Here is a 13,787-nt window from a genome sequence, read left to right on the forward strand (position 1 = left end):
TAAGTTTGTTAATTACAAATCCCTGAAGAAGCCTACTCGTGGTGAAATGTGTCAGATTACACACGACAATAACCCATAAATAATTATCACCCTGAGTTTAGTAAAAGTAGAAAGATGTAATGGTGTGATTATAACAGTAAATTATCAGAAATTATACAAAGATGGGTTTATAATTTTCATATTAATTAGTGATTTGTCTGAATATCTGTAATCTTTATTTCAGAACCTATCTAATGTATGTACAAAAGTGTTTCTTCTATTGCAGAATCCTGGTATATGCAGCCTGAAGTCAGGAGATTGTATTCTGATGAACAACTTGCAGCCTAGAATTCCAATGTCATGATCTATTTGTGCTCCTACTTCCTATCACAACTGTTAGATTACAAGTAAAAAGAGACTTGGCTACACCCACATGCTGCAAGTTCAATCACGAACAAAAGATGAGTAAACTTTGAATACATGTTCATGTTACAACTGTCAACCATCTGTTTTTTTTTGCACAATTAAATCTTAAAGTGAATGTGAAAGAAGAAATTGCGGATGGAACAAGCGATGAGGTTGAGGCATTATGGGTGAAGTTGAATGTGGGGTTGAATAACACACAATTAATAATTGGAGTCTGCTTTAGGCCCCCCAGTGCTAAGGAAGAAATTGAAAATCAACTACTAGCACAGATAGAAAAAGCAGCAAAAAGTGGAAGTGTTTTATTCATGGGAAATTTCAACTACCCTGACATTGACTGGAGTAATGGCACTACAGGAACAGCAAAAGGGAGGAAATTTGTGAATTTAATACAAGATAATTTTTTGGTACAGTTTATAGAAGCCCTAACTAGAAATGATACTCTGCTGGACCTAGTTCTTTCTAACAATGCAGAGGTTATAACACATGTGCAAATAAAAGAGAATCTGGGTAGCAGTGACCATAATATGACTTCATTTAATCTAAGCTGTAAACAGGAAAGATAAAAACATTTAATTTTAAGAGAGCAAATTTTCCATTATTAAGGGCAGCTCTCTGTGACTTGGACTGGGAGACTGTTCTACAAAAGCAAACTGAAAAATATATTCCAATGGGTAATACAATTAGGAGGCTAAAATGAATACCTATGTGGCTTACAGCTGATGTTAAAAAAGCCATAAGGAACAAGAAAAGGGCATTTCAAAAATCTAAAAATGAAGGATCACCTTCATCATTTGAAATCTATAAAGAATATAATAAAAGACGAAAAATGGAGATAAAATGTGCAAAACTTCAAAATGAAAGACAGATTGCAAAGGAAAGTAAGGCAAACCCCCCTAATTTTTTTCAAATATATATGTATAGCAAAAAGTTCAGATCTGAGCATGTAGGCCCCTAGGATGTCGCTAGGTTGGTAACTGGGGATAAAGACAAGGCAGATTTACTAAACACTTTTTTTTTAGCTCTGTGTACACAAAGAAAAATGGCAGAGCTCAAGTCTAAATTCATAATAGCAATGTCACTGCCTTAAATGAGTCACAATGACTCAGAATTGATATAATTGAGAAACAGCTGGGAAAAAATTAAGGTTGACAAAGCACAAGGACCTGATGGATTACATCCACGTGTCCTCAAGGAGCTGAGCTCAGTTATTTCAAAGCCATTATTTCTAATTTTTAGAGACTCTTTAGTCACTGACAAGGTACCGATGGATTGGCGTAAGGCCAATGTGGTTCCTATCTTCAAAAAGGGAGCAAAGTCATTACCAGGTAACTACAGACCAGTTAGTTTAACGTCCATAGTTGGAAAGGTCTTAGAGAGTTTGATAAAGAGCCACATAGAGGAGTTTCTGCTAGAATATAATATTATAAGTGATAGTCAGCATGGCTTCAAGAAAGACAGAAGTTGTCAAACAAATTTACTCTCTTTTTATAAGGAAGTAAGTAAACAGGTAGACAGTGGAATAGCAGTTGATATAGTGTACTTGGACTTTGCTAAAGCATTTGACACTGTACCCCACAGACGGTTATTATGCAAGTTAGGGTCGATAGGTTTAGAAAAGTCAATCTGTAAATGGATAGGGAACTGGCTTAAAGATCGCATCCAGAGAGTTGTAATTAATGATTCATACTCTGAATGGTCTAAGGTTATTAGTGGTGTACCCCAGGGTTCAGTAATGGGACCTTTACTGTTTAACATCTTCATACATGATATAGAGTTTAGGATTAAAAGTACCATTTCTGTGTTTGCAGATGTCACCAAACTATGTAATGGAATTAAGTCCATACAGGATGTCTATAATCTACAAGCAGACCTGGATGTACTGTTTGATTGTGCAGCCAAGTGGCAAATGACATTTAATATAGATACATGTAAAATTATGCACTTGGAAGCTAACAACATGCATTCTCCATAATGTCAGGGGGGAATACATTTGGGGGAGCCAGAAATGGAAAAGGATCTGGGGGTTCTGGTAGATCATAGATTTAATAACAGCATGCAATGCCAAGCTACAGTATGTCACGAGGTAAGGGGGCAGGAGAGGAACACCAGAATGAAAACAGGAAGATAATAACAAGGGACTAGACCTCCAAGCTAGGGAGAGGGAAATGTCCACTACCTACAGAAACTCTAAATCTAGCCCTTACTCCTGTCAGTATGAATAGACCCTAAAGGTGGGAGGATTCATACACCGGAACCTAGCCCCTAGAAGCCCTGAAATGCCCTAGTAGTAGTGACAGGGTATGAGACTACTGGTTCCTTCCCAGATGAACGAACCAGCGTCTCCCTGAGCCATAGTAACAACGAGCAAAGGGTAACAACAAAATACAAGGAGAAGTAAACTTATCTTCAATAGAAAATGGGTGAGCAGGAACTCAGGAGAGGACCACACACCAGCTCTTCCACCTCCAAGCAGAGAATATCAACCGCTTGACCTGAAGTGTAAGGCCAGGCTAAATAGAGGAATAGTAATGATAACAAGCTGCAGCTGAGACCAGAGGTGTGGTCATTACTAACAACAACACTGAAACAAGTGAAAGCAAAGAGACTGTCAGATAACTTCACGTGCAGCCAGTCTCTCAGATCTTCTAACCTCAGTCACGGGAGGGACCGTGACACAATATCTAAAGCTAGTAAAGTACTTTCTTGTATTAAAACGAGATGGAGACATAATCCTGCCCCTGTACAAAGCATTGGTCAGACCACATCTAGAATATGTAGTCCAGTTTTGGTCACCAGTTCACAGAAAGGATATTGTGGAATTGGAGGGAGTGCAGAGAAGGGCAACTAAACTAATAAAAGGAATGGAGGAGCTCAGCTATGAGGAGAGATTAGCTGAACTGAATCTATTCTCCCTTGAGAAGAGACGTTTAAGGGGGGATATGATCGATCACCCTGTATAAATATGTAAACGGTCCATATAGAGAACTCTCTTCCCCATTATTCACTTTGAGATCATTACAAAGAACAAGATGGCACTCTTTGCGTCTGGAGGAAAAAAAGTTTAAGTTCCGGATAAGGAAGGGATTCTTCACTGTAAGGTCTGTGAAAATGTGGAATTGGCTTCCTCAGGAAGTAGTTTCAGCAACTACTATAGATTGCTTTAAGAAAAAGCTGGATGTTTTCCTAGAAGCACAGAATATAACTGGGTATTAAGGCTTTAAAGTAAAAATAACAGTGACTGTTGATCCAGGGAACATCCGATTGCCTCATTGAATCAGGAAGGAATTTTTTTTCCCCTGTTGAACCAAGTTGTACCAGGGTTTTTTTGCCTTCCTCTGGACCAACTATGTCTTATAGGGTTTTATATCTGGTATATGTTTATTTCCCTAGTGGTTGAACTTGATGGACTTATGTCTTTTTTCAAGCTAACCTACTATGTAACTGTTAGCCCTGCGGGTCGTGCCCGCGGCGCTGCTCCTAATTGCAGGCACAGGCGCTAGGTCCTATCTTTTAGGTAGTGTAACCCCACTACCTGTTTTCCATGCCAGAGTTTCCTTCCTGCTGGAGACTTGCACTGGTGTTTGAGCTGGCGTGGGTATATCTCTCTTCATCCATGAGGCAACACATACACGCTCTCTGTTTCTACAGCCTATGGCTGGATCTCTGCAGGTATTTAAAGGCACCTCCTACTACAGGAAGTTGCCTGAGCAATCTCATGGTTTTAGCTTGTCTGACACCTAGTGCAAAGGTGCTTCTTTTGTCTGCTTTGCTGTGTACTGGACCTTGTTTATTGAACCCTTGGACTTTGCCTGTTTGCCGCCTGACGCTGACCTCGGATTATGTTTATGGACTTTTGCCTGATTGCCACCTGACTCTGACCTCGGAACTTGTTTTTGGATTTTGTCTGATTGCCACCTCCCTCTTGGCCACGCAAGCCCCCTCGGTGCTTGCACCGAGTACCCTGACCCCTCTGGTCAGCTGCCACTGACCTGGGATCGCTCTGGAGTGGCACCTGGCAGCTACCCTGCGGCCCAAGCCTATCCTCACCATCAGAGGCTCTAGTGAAGACCAGGTAGCGGCTTAGTTACACTCCTCCGGAGCATACCCAGTCAGTGGCACAGTGGGTCCACACCCGCGTGCATTACAGTAACTATGTAACAAGAAAGCATCTTAAAGAGTTAACTTAATTAATTGTATGATATGCATGCATAATCCAATAAATTCTGATGGCATGCCTTTAATACCTCCCCTTAAGATTTATAAAGAAAGGTTAGTGTGTGTACCAATATAATGAAGTTACAAGGGAATAAAGAATTGTATACTTGGATTAGAAAAAATAGCTCCAATTTTTATAGCTATGTCAGAAAAAGGATGATAATATGGGGGATTATATATTAATATGCTTTCAGTGCTTTGGCCTATCCTGCATTTATATGGTATTATATTTGCAGATTTAATGCGCTCCTTCACTAATAATGTGAACTTGTCAATGTCTATACTCAGAGACCCATATTACTTATATGTGGAAATAATAATCTGGAAATGTTTTTTTTTTCGTCATTAGAAGTAATATACAAAAAGGAGCTGATTTATTTTTACCTTTACACATTGTGTAAATGTTTTATAAAATGTGTTTTATTGCTAGATGTACTACAGGAATTAATGCAGACCCGATTCTCTCAGAAAAGACCCCCTACAATACATTCAAGATGTATCAAGAGCCAGACAGGGACAGTTATGATCACATTGCATCATAGATAGGAGGGAAAGATAAAGTGTGACCCTCAAATAGGGTCAAGAGGAGGGGATGGGATATAAAATATAGGGGGTCTGTATATAGCATATAAAATATACTCTGCTTATATGAAGAATAAGTACTGCTTTGTTTGATTGTTTTCAGAGACCCACACCTGCATCAGTCAGCTGAGCACAGGATGGCCTTGAAGGCTGATAAGAGACCCTTGCAGTTAATACCAGCTTGAAAAAGATTTCAAGATGGTGGATAGTCATTTTTGTGCCAAAAGTGCTAGACACGTGGTTTATCCACCCCATTAACTGCTTGTGAACGTTTATGCTTATATGGACTTCCGAGTATATGTTATGGACAATCTGCTTAATGACAATTAGATAACGGCTTAAGCCCTCCTATACAGGAGTGATTTTGTAAACCTATAAAGATTGATGTATTTCCTTGTTTAGTTAGAATCTCTTTGCTTTAACTGCTAAGCATTTGATTCTTTTTGTTGCAACAATAAATCTTCCTAATTAGGATCTACTGTCTAATCTCTGATGGTCTGTTTGGAGACCCCCTAAAAGAACCAGACAGCATGAAGCTCATTTTCAGCTATATGTATACATTTGGGGCCCCTTAGGCTGGCTATATACACTACAATCTACTGTGACGCTATATAAAGCTAAATAGAAATATTTTTTTTTTCGTTTAGGAGTAAGAAGTGTAAGGAGTGATGTGAAAATTACTTCAACAGTGAAACAGTTGGTCCAAGTATATTATATTTTTTAATGCTTAAGTGGGCAGTTACAATATAAGGTGACACAGAATACCCGTCACATAAAAATGGTGTAACTGCCAATATTGATCAGATATGACTAGGAATATATTGCATTTAGACTGAAGCCTCTGATAAATCATCATAATGCAAGGTTTGAATAGTCCAATTTTCACATTTGATGAAAACCTTTTTTTTTTCCGATCCGGCCTGCCCAAGACATGAGGGTCCCACGGGCAGACAAGGATGTGCAGTTGGATGCCTCCCTAATCCCCATCCTGCACAACCTCACCTGCATCTGATCGTCCAGGGATTTGGGCACAGACTTCTTCTTCTCCATCAGGTTCATCAGGATTCATGGAGGGGATTACATGAGCAATCCACATATATTAAAGGGACAGGATCCCTTTGGTGCCTTTGGGTGCGACGGACACTCTCACCGATCTTGATCTGTGTAATCCTTTTGCTAAATTGTTTAATGTTCTCATAGGTAATTTATGTGTTTTGTTATCTTCTATCTTTCTTGTTTTCAACTCCCCCCTCTTCGATATCTTCCTTTCCACTGATTTATCATTTTGATATTTTGAGGATGTAGTGGTTTTGTGTAATCCCCTCCGGAAGGGGTTATACCTATTCAGTGCTTTCCTGCTGGTAAAATTGCACAGTTCTACGATATATACTAACATGAATGCTTAAATGCTTTTCTTTAAATGGGAAAGGTTTGAACTCCCCTTGCAAATGTAAGCTAGCCCTCCAGGAGTAGGCGCTTTCAGGCTGATATTGTATTCTTGCAGGATACCCACTTAGCTGACCCTAGCTCCTATTGCTTAGCTAAACGGTACTACTCCTCTACTAACCACTACCGCAAATAAAAAATCCTTAGGGGTAGCCATAATGATACGTTCAGGGACTCCATTTACTCGAACCTGATTTATTGTAGATCCAGAAGGCTGATATGTGCTTCTCTATGGGCATATAAATTCTGTGTCCATTATCCTATGTAACATATATGCCCCCAATACCTCGCAAATATCCTTCTTTGAAAAAGTTTTGGAGCTCATGCAAACTTTACCACACATCTATGCTATATTTGGAGGTGATTTTCTCCTACCTCATAAACCAACATTGGACCGTATTTCCCTCAATGGGGGAGCAAGACCTCCCCCAACAACCAATATTTACTCTCGTTTTAGAGCCTTAATGCACAAATTCTCTCTCTACAATATTTGGCGTATCCATTACCCAACAGATAAGGAATACTCCTTTTTCTCCAAGCCACATGATACGCATACTAGAATAGATAGTGAATTTTTTAATGCTTAAAGCGACTAAAAACACTTTTACATGGTCTGATCATGCCCCTATCACCCTTGATCTTTGGTGAATATTATAAAGACTTATATACCACAGTTCATATTGATCAACAAGCCATAAGATTTCAGCTATGCTCTAAATTTAAGGCATATCTATCCCATAGCTCCTTACCCACTCTAACAGAGTCATCGGTGGAATCCAAACATTGTGAGATAATTCTGAATGAGATTGCTGCAGCCATCAAAACACTCCCGTCTAATTAGGCCCCTGGCCCAGACGGACTACCATATTTATATTATAAGTCATTGTGCTCTACTCTCGTACCGCACATGACTTCTTTATTTAATAGTTTCCTAGACGGGTCAACAATTCCCACACAAATGCTACACTCTCACATATCAGTATTCCTGAAACTGGGTAAGGATCTCTCCGACCAAGCCAGCTATTGTCCAATTTCCCTTCTCAACTCCGACTTGAAAATATTTACCAGGATATTGACCACACGTCTGGGCCCGTTGCTGCCTTCCCTTATATCCAGAGAACAAGTGGGTTCTATTATAGGCCATCAGGCAGTGGACAATACGAGGAGGACTAACTCCGTCATGGATGCCATTAATTCTTAGCCTGGATGCTCTAAACACAGTTCCACTTCTCAGAACCTTTTTTTCTTGAACACAGGTCAACATCCGGTTTTTAACCCTAACCTGCCTATTGCAACTCCAATACCCGCTGTAACCTGCAGATTAACAGCCTTGTGTGATGCTCAGGAGATATTAATTGAGACTTGGAAAGAAGCTCAGAAAAGGTACAAGAAGACTGCCGATAGACACCGCAGAGCAGCTCCTACCGTCCTAATAGGTGACAAAGTCTGGCTGTCTACCCTCCATTTAAAGACACATGTTCCATCCTCCAAGTTGGGACAAGTTTGTGGGGCCTTTTCAAATTACAGCTCAGAATAATCCAGTAACTTTCCGCCTAAAACTTCCTAGCAGTATGAAGATTCACCCTGTGTTCCATGTATCTCTTTTTAAACCATTTCATGAAAATCCCTTTCCTGGAAGAGTTCCGCCACCCCCTCCACCGGTTGATGTACAGGGTGAAGAAGCATTTGTTGTTGAGAGTATCCTTGATTCCAGAGTTTACAGGAACAAGCTGCAATATTTAGTTATGGAAAAGGATATGGTCCAGAGGAAAATTCTTGGTAACCTGAAGAAAATGTGCATGCCCCAGGCTGACAAGAGAATTACACCAAAGGTTTCCTCACAGACCAGGTCCTTAGACATCCAGAGGTCATCCTAGAAGGAGGAGGGTACTGCTAGGATCTGAACCCAGGGATGCTTTGGTATCTGGTTGCAGCTCTGTCTACTGTGCCACTTGAGGGTTTGTCCAGGGTGTTGGGTGAGGGGTGAGGGTGTTGTCCAGACCTGAACTTTGTATTTCTTTATAACTTTCTTGTTATCTGTTATTTTTTAAAAAAAAAAAGAAAACTTTATTTTTATCTTAAAATCCAGACTTGGGTGAATGAGGCCTGAGATGTCACAATGCTCACCTATTATCAGATTGTTAAAAGGTGCTGAAGTCATGTAAAAATGTGGAGCCCTAGTCTTTAAGCCTATATAGGATGTTTTTCACTATATTTATAGTAGGTGACAAATTAAGATAATTAAACCCTTTACAGGAGCAAGGTTTTACCGCTGTCTGTGTCCTTTCTATTTATCCTGGTGACCATTATTACTAAGACAGAAGGTGAATGCGCTATTGAGCAGCACAGTTGTATTGGTGGATAGCTCTTTAGCCTATGCAGCACTGGGTCTCAGGTTTGAATCTGGGCCAGGACATTATCTGCAAGGAGTTTGTATGTTCTCCCCATATTTGTGTGGGTTTCCTCCCACATGCCAAAATCATGCTGTTAAGGTAAGTTGCTTCTCCCTCAAAAAGGGTCCTTAGACTGTGGTAATGAATATGGTCATATGAGGGACATTAGATTGTGGGCCCCTTTGAGAGAGTTAGTGACATAACTATGGACTGTGTAATACATCAATGTTATGTAAATACTAGTTATTTATCTACATTTTTATAGTTCTCTCTGAAACAAGAAGTGAGGGCGAAATCTTCTGGTATGGTGACAACTAAGAGGGAATTTTTCTTATTGTTTATTTGTATAGTGAGATGAAAATCTAGGAGGTCTGTATATAGATTATAAAGTATATTTTGCTTATATGAAAAACTTATACTACTATGTTGCTTTGCAGTGAACAAAACTTGATGTGCTGTCATTGCCGCCTACACAATGAAACCTATGACCTAGAGACCATTTACCGATGATGTGATTGACAAGAGGAACTGGTAAACCACTGTGAATGAACCAGACAGATAACTTTGCTTTTGATTTCAATTTACTATCTCATCTCTGATGGTTGGTTTGAAGACCCCCTAAAAGAACCGAATATTCATGGTGCCTTTGTGACTCGGATCTATTATACGAGTTCCCGGACGAGGAGACCTGAACCCTGAGGAGGAGGCAGAACCGGTGGCCACGGTAAGAACCTTTTTATTCGTAGTAATAATTCTGCCCGTCACAGCTATTAGTGTTTGTTCCAGGGATGCTGGATTGGATTCTGGTCGAGATAAGCTGGTGAGATGAACTTCACGGTGGAAACTAAAGGGTAAATGTGACTGTGATTGAAAATCAGGAAGAGGAAGTTATTGTCCATGGTTTGGCTGTGGTGGTAGCATATTGTTTATTCTTTGCCTGGTTATATTTTAAAGAGCGTGACTTTAGAAAGAGACAAGAAAGAGGCTAACAACATACTGTATTTACCTAATTTAGGAGCCTGTATCCGGTCGAGTCCTTGGGTGAAGTTAAAGTTAGGTCCATAAATATTTGGACAGAGAAAACTTTTTTCAAATTTTGGTTCTGTACATTACCACAATTAATTTTAAATGAAACCACTCAGATGCAGTTGAACTGCAGACTTTCAGCTTTAATTCAGTGGGTTGAACAAAAAGATTGCATAAAAATGCGAGGAACTAAAGCCTTTTTTTTACACAATCACTTCATTTCAGGGGCTCAAAAGTAATTGTACAATTGACTCAAAGGCTATTTCATGGGCTGGTGTGGGCAATTCCTTTGTTATGTCATTATCAATTAGGCAGATAAAGTGCCTGAAGTTGATCTGAGGGGGGGTGCTTTTATGTGGAAGATTTTGCTGTCAACAGACAACATGCGGTCAAAGAAGCTCTCCATGCAGGTGAGACAAGCCATCCTTAAGCTGCAAAAACAGAAAAAAAACACATCCAAGAAACTGCTACAATATTAGGAGTGGCAAAATCTACAGTTTGGTACATCATGAGAAAGAAACAAAGCACTGGTGAACTCAGCAACGCCAAAAGACCTGGATGTCCACGGAAGACAACAGTGGTGGATGATCGCATAATTATTTCCATGGTGAAGAGAAACCCCTTCACAACAGCCAACCAAGTGAACAACACTCTCCAGGAAATAGGCGTATCGATATCCAAGTCTACCATAAAAAGAAGACTGCATGAAAGTAAATACAGAGGGTGCACTGCAAGGTGCAAGCCACTCATAGGCCTCAAGAATAGAAAGGCTAGATTGGACTTTGCTAAAAAAACATCTAAAAAAGCCAGCACAGTTCTGGAAAAACATTCTTTGGACAGATGAAACCAAGATCAACCTTTACCAGAATGATGGCAAGAAAACATTATGGAGAAGGCGTAGAATAGCTCATGATCCAAAGCATAGCACATCATCTGTAAAACATGGCGGAGGCAGTGTGATGGCCTGGGCATGCATGGCTGCCAGTGGCACTGGGACACTAGTGTTTATCGATGATATGACACAGGACAGAAACAGCCAAATGAATTCTGAGGTGTTCAGAGACATATTGTCTGGTCAAATCCAGCTAAATGCAGTCAAATTGATTGGGAGGCGATTCATAATACAGATGGACAATGACCCAAAACATACAGCCAAAGCAACCCAGGAGTTTATTAAAGCAAAGAAGTGAAATATTCTTGAATGGCCAAGTTAGTCACCTGATCTGAACCCAATTGAGCATGCATTTCACTTATTGAAGACTAAACTTCGGACAGAAAGGCCCACAAACAAACAGCAACTGAAAGCTGCTGCAGTAAAGGCCTGGCAGAGCATTAAAAAGGGGGAAACCCAGCATCTGGTGATGTCCATGAGTTCAAGACTACAGGCTGTCATTACCAGCAAAGGGTTTTCAACCAAGTATTAGAAATGAACATTTTATTTTCAGCCTTTTATTTTTGTCCAATTACTTTTGAGCCCCTGAAATGAAGTAATTGTGTAAAAAAATGCTTTAGTTCCTCACATTTTTTGCAATCTTTTTGTTCAACCCACTGAATTACAGCTAATAGTCTGCAGTTCAACTGCATCTGAGTTGTTTCATTTAAAATTAATTGTGGTAATGTACAGAACCACAATTAGAAAAAAGTTGTCTCTGTCCAAATATTAATGGACCTAACTGTATGCTGAAGAACCTGAGGCTGTTTATTTGCATGTAATGGAACAAAGGTATGAATTAGTTATCCTTTGTTTAAGGATAAAAGGAGGGAAATGTAAGGAATGTAATTTTGAAGTCAAGTCGTTTTTGTGTATTTGCTATATTTTGCAGATAATTGAGTTGTGTCAAAACTATCCTCCTTATCAGTAAGTCAATATTTGCTCCATCCTTACCTTGAGGCTTCTTACCTTGAAACATCTTGCTCAGTGAAATTGGTAATTAGGTTTCTTGGTATTGACTAACTACTAAGTACCTTCCACCCTGCTGTCTGACTATATAAACTGCGATGTGATAATAAAGCTTTGAGAAGTGATATAAGTGCATGCTTGAGCTGCATGTGTGTTATTCATTGCTCCCAGCGCGTTGAAAACAAAGGCCACTAGAGAGAGCAGAAATCGCCTTAACAGAGCTCTCACTGATACCATCTGTTGCAAAGGACAACGGCACTGACACATTGAGCACTGCAGGGAGCCCAGTGACTCTGACCAATAACTTGCACTTTACACAGCAACCTGGACCAAGGCAAACCAACTCTACCTAAGTATTATTTCACAGTTTTCCCTTTTATTTTATGTTGTTGCTATTGTTCGGTTATAGTTCTGCTATTGTTCTTTTAGTCTTTATTTTTCTGTATTTGTTTATGCACTGTTTTTGTATGTTTTTACTTAATAAACACTATAAAAAGTGTAAGCTGAATCTCTGAATGCTCTAAGTAGAAATAGTGTAACTTGCTAGCCCGAACACTACTATAAACATTGTGAATGCAGAGACATCCGTCTGGAATGGCAACCCCCTGAAAATCTGGTAAAACAAGAGTGCATAAAAATACTAAAACCTTTAATATACTGTACAGTAGCATGTATATTATATATATATATATATATATATATATATATATATAATATATAAAAAATTTATTTGTATTGGATTCAATACAGTTTTTTTGTATTGAATCCAATACAAAATTATTTGAAACCCCGAAAACGTCTCTGCAGTTGCCGGCTATAAATCGGAGGAAGAAAACGTGTCCCGAGGACCTGCAGGGACGAGCAGGACGCCGGGGGACTCCAAAGGAACAAGGTAAGTGTTTTTTTTTATGTTTTTGGCGACCCTGAGTGTGACTCGAAATAACCGCTTTTATCAAGTAAATCATAATTTAGTCAAACTCGGGAATACCGCTATGGGGGTTAAAGATGCAGAATCATAACTTCGGTTGTCAAGGGTTAACGGTGTGTGCTTCCATCTAAACACGTGGTGGCAGTCTACCTGTGATGGTGTGAGCAGCATGGGCTAACAGAGTGGTAACCTTGTCCTATGACAACCTGTCTCAGCCTGCTGGTCCGTAGACTGTTGCTGAGCGTGCTGGAAAGTCTATGCGCAGTTGTGTGGGCTGAGAGGGTGTTTATCACAGCATGTTTTTGGGATGTGGGAGAAACCCATGCAAACATGGGAAGAACATGCAAACTTCTTGCAGAGAGTGTCCTGGCTGAGATTCAGACCTGGGACCTTGGGCTACCATGCTGCCCATTTTCATTCACTTTAAAGAAATTTCCTTTCGTGTCCTTTTGTGTCTCTAAAAAATAAATGGAAATATCTCCATTGGGGCAAAAAAAAAAAAAAACTAGTGATCATTCCCTATTTTATTTACTTGAAATATAATTGAAATGTATATTCATTCAAGGGCTCAGTCACACTGTAATGTCTTGTCTAGAGGTGCATTAATTGCACCCAATGCATATGTGGCCAACTACAATAAAGCACACCAAAATGCAGAGACAGATTTACTGTATGCATTGCACTCTATGAAAATAGACCGATTTTGTTATTGTGTTGAAGTGTATTGACTGCCCGTTTAGTTTGAAATAACTAGCCAAGGCAATTTATCTCAACATTCACAAATGTTAGATAAGTGACTCTCCATTCTAAAGAAAAGGAACTATAAAAGTATAGAAGAGGGGTGGTGCGCGTATTCAAAACAGATTACTGTCAAGTAAGAGTTCTGTTGTAG

This window comes from Pyxicephalus adspersus, chromosome W, assembly GCF_032062135.1.
Source record: "Pyxicephalus adspersus chromosome W, UCB_Pads_2.0, whole genome shotgun sequence".
In the NCBI taxonomy this organism is placed as follows: domain Eukaryota; kingdom Metazoa; phylum Chordata; class Amphibia; order Anura; family Pyxicephalidae; genus Pyxicephalus; species Pyxicephalus adspersus.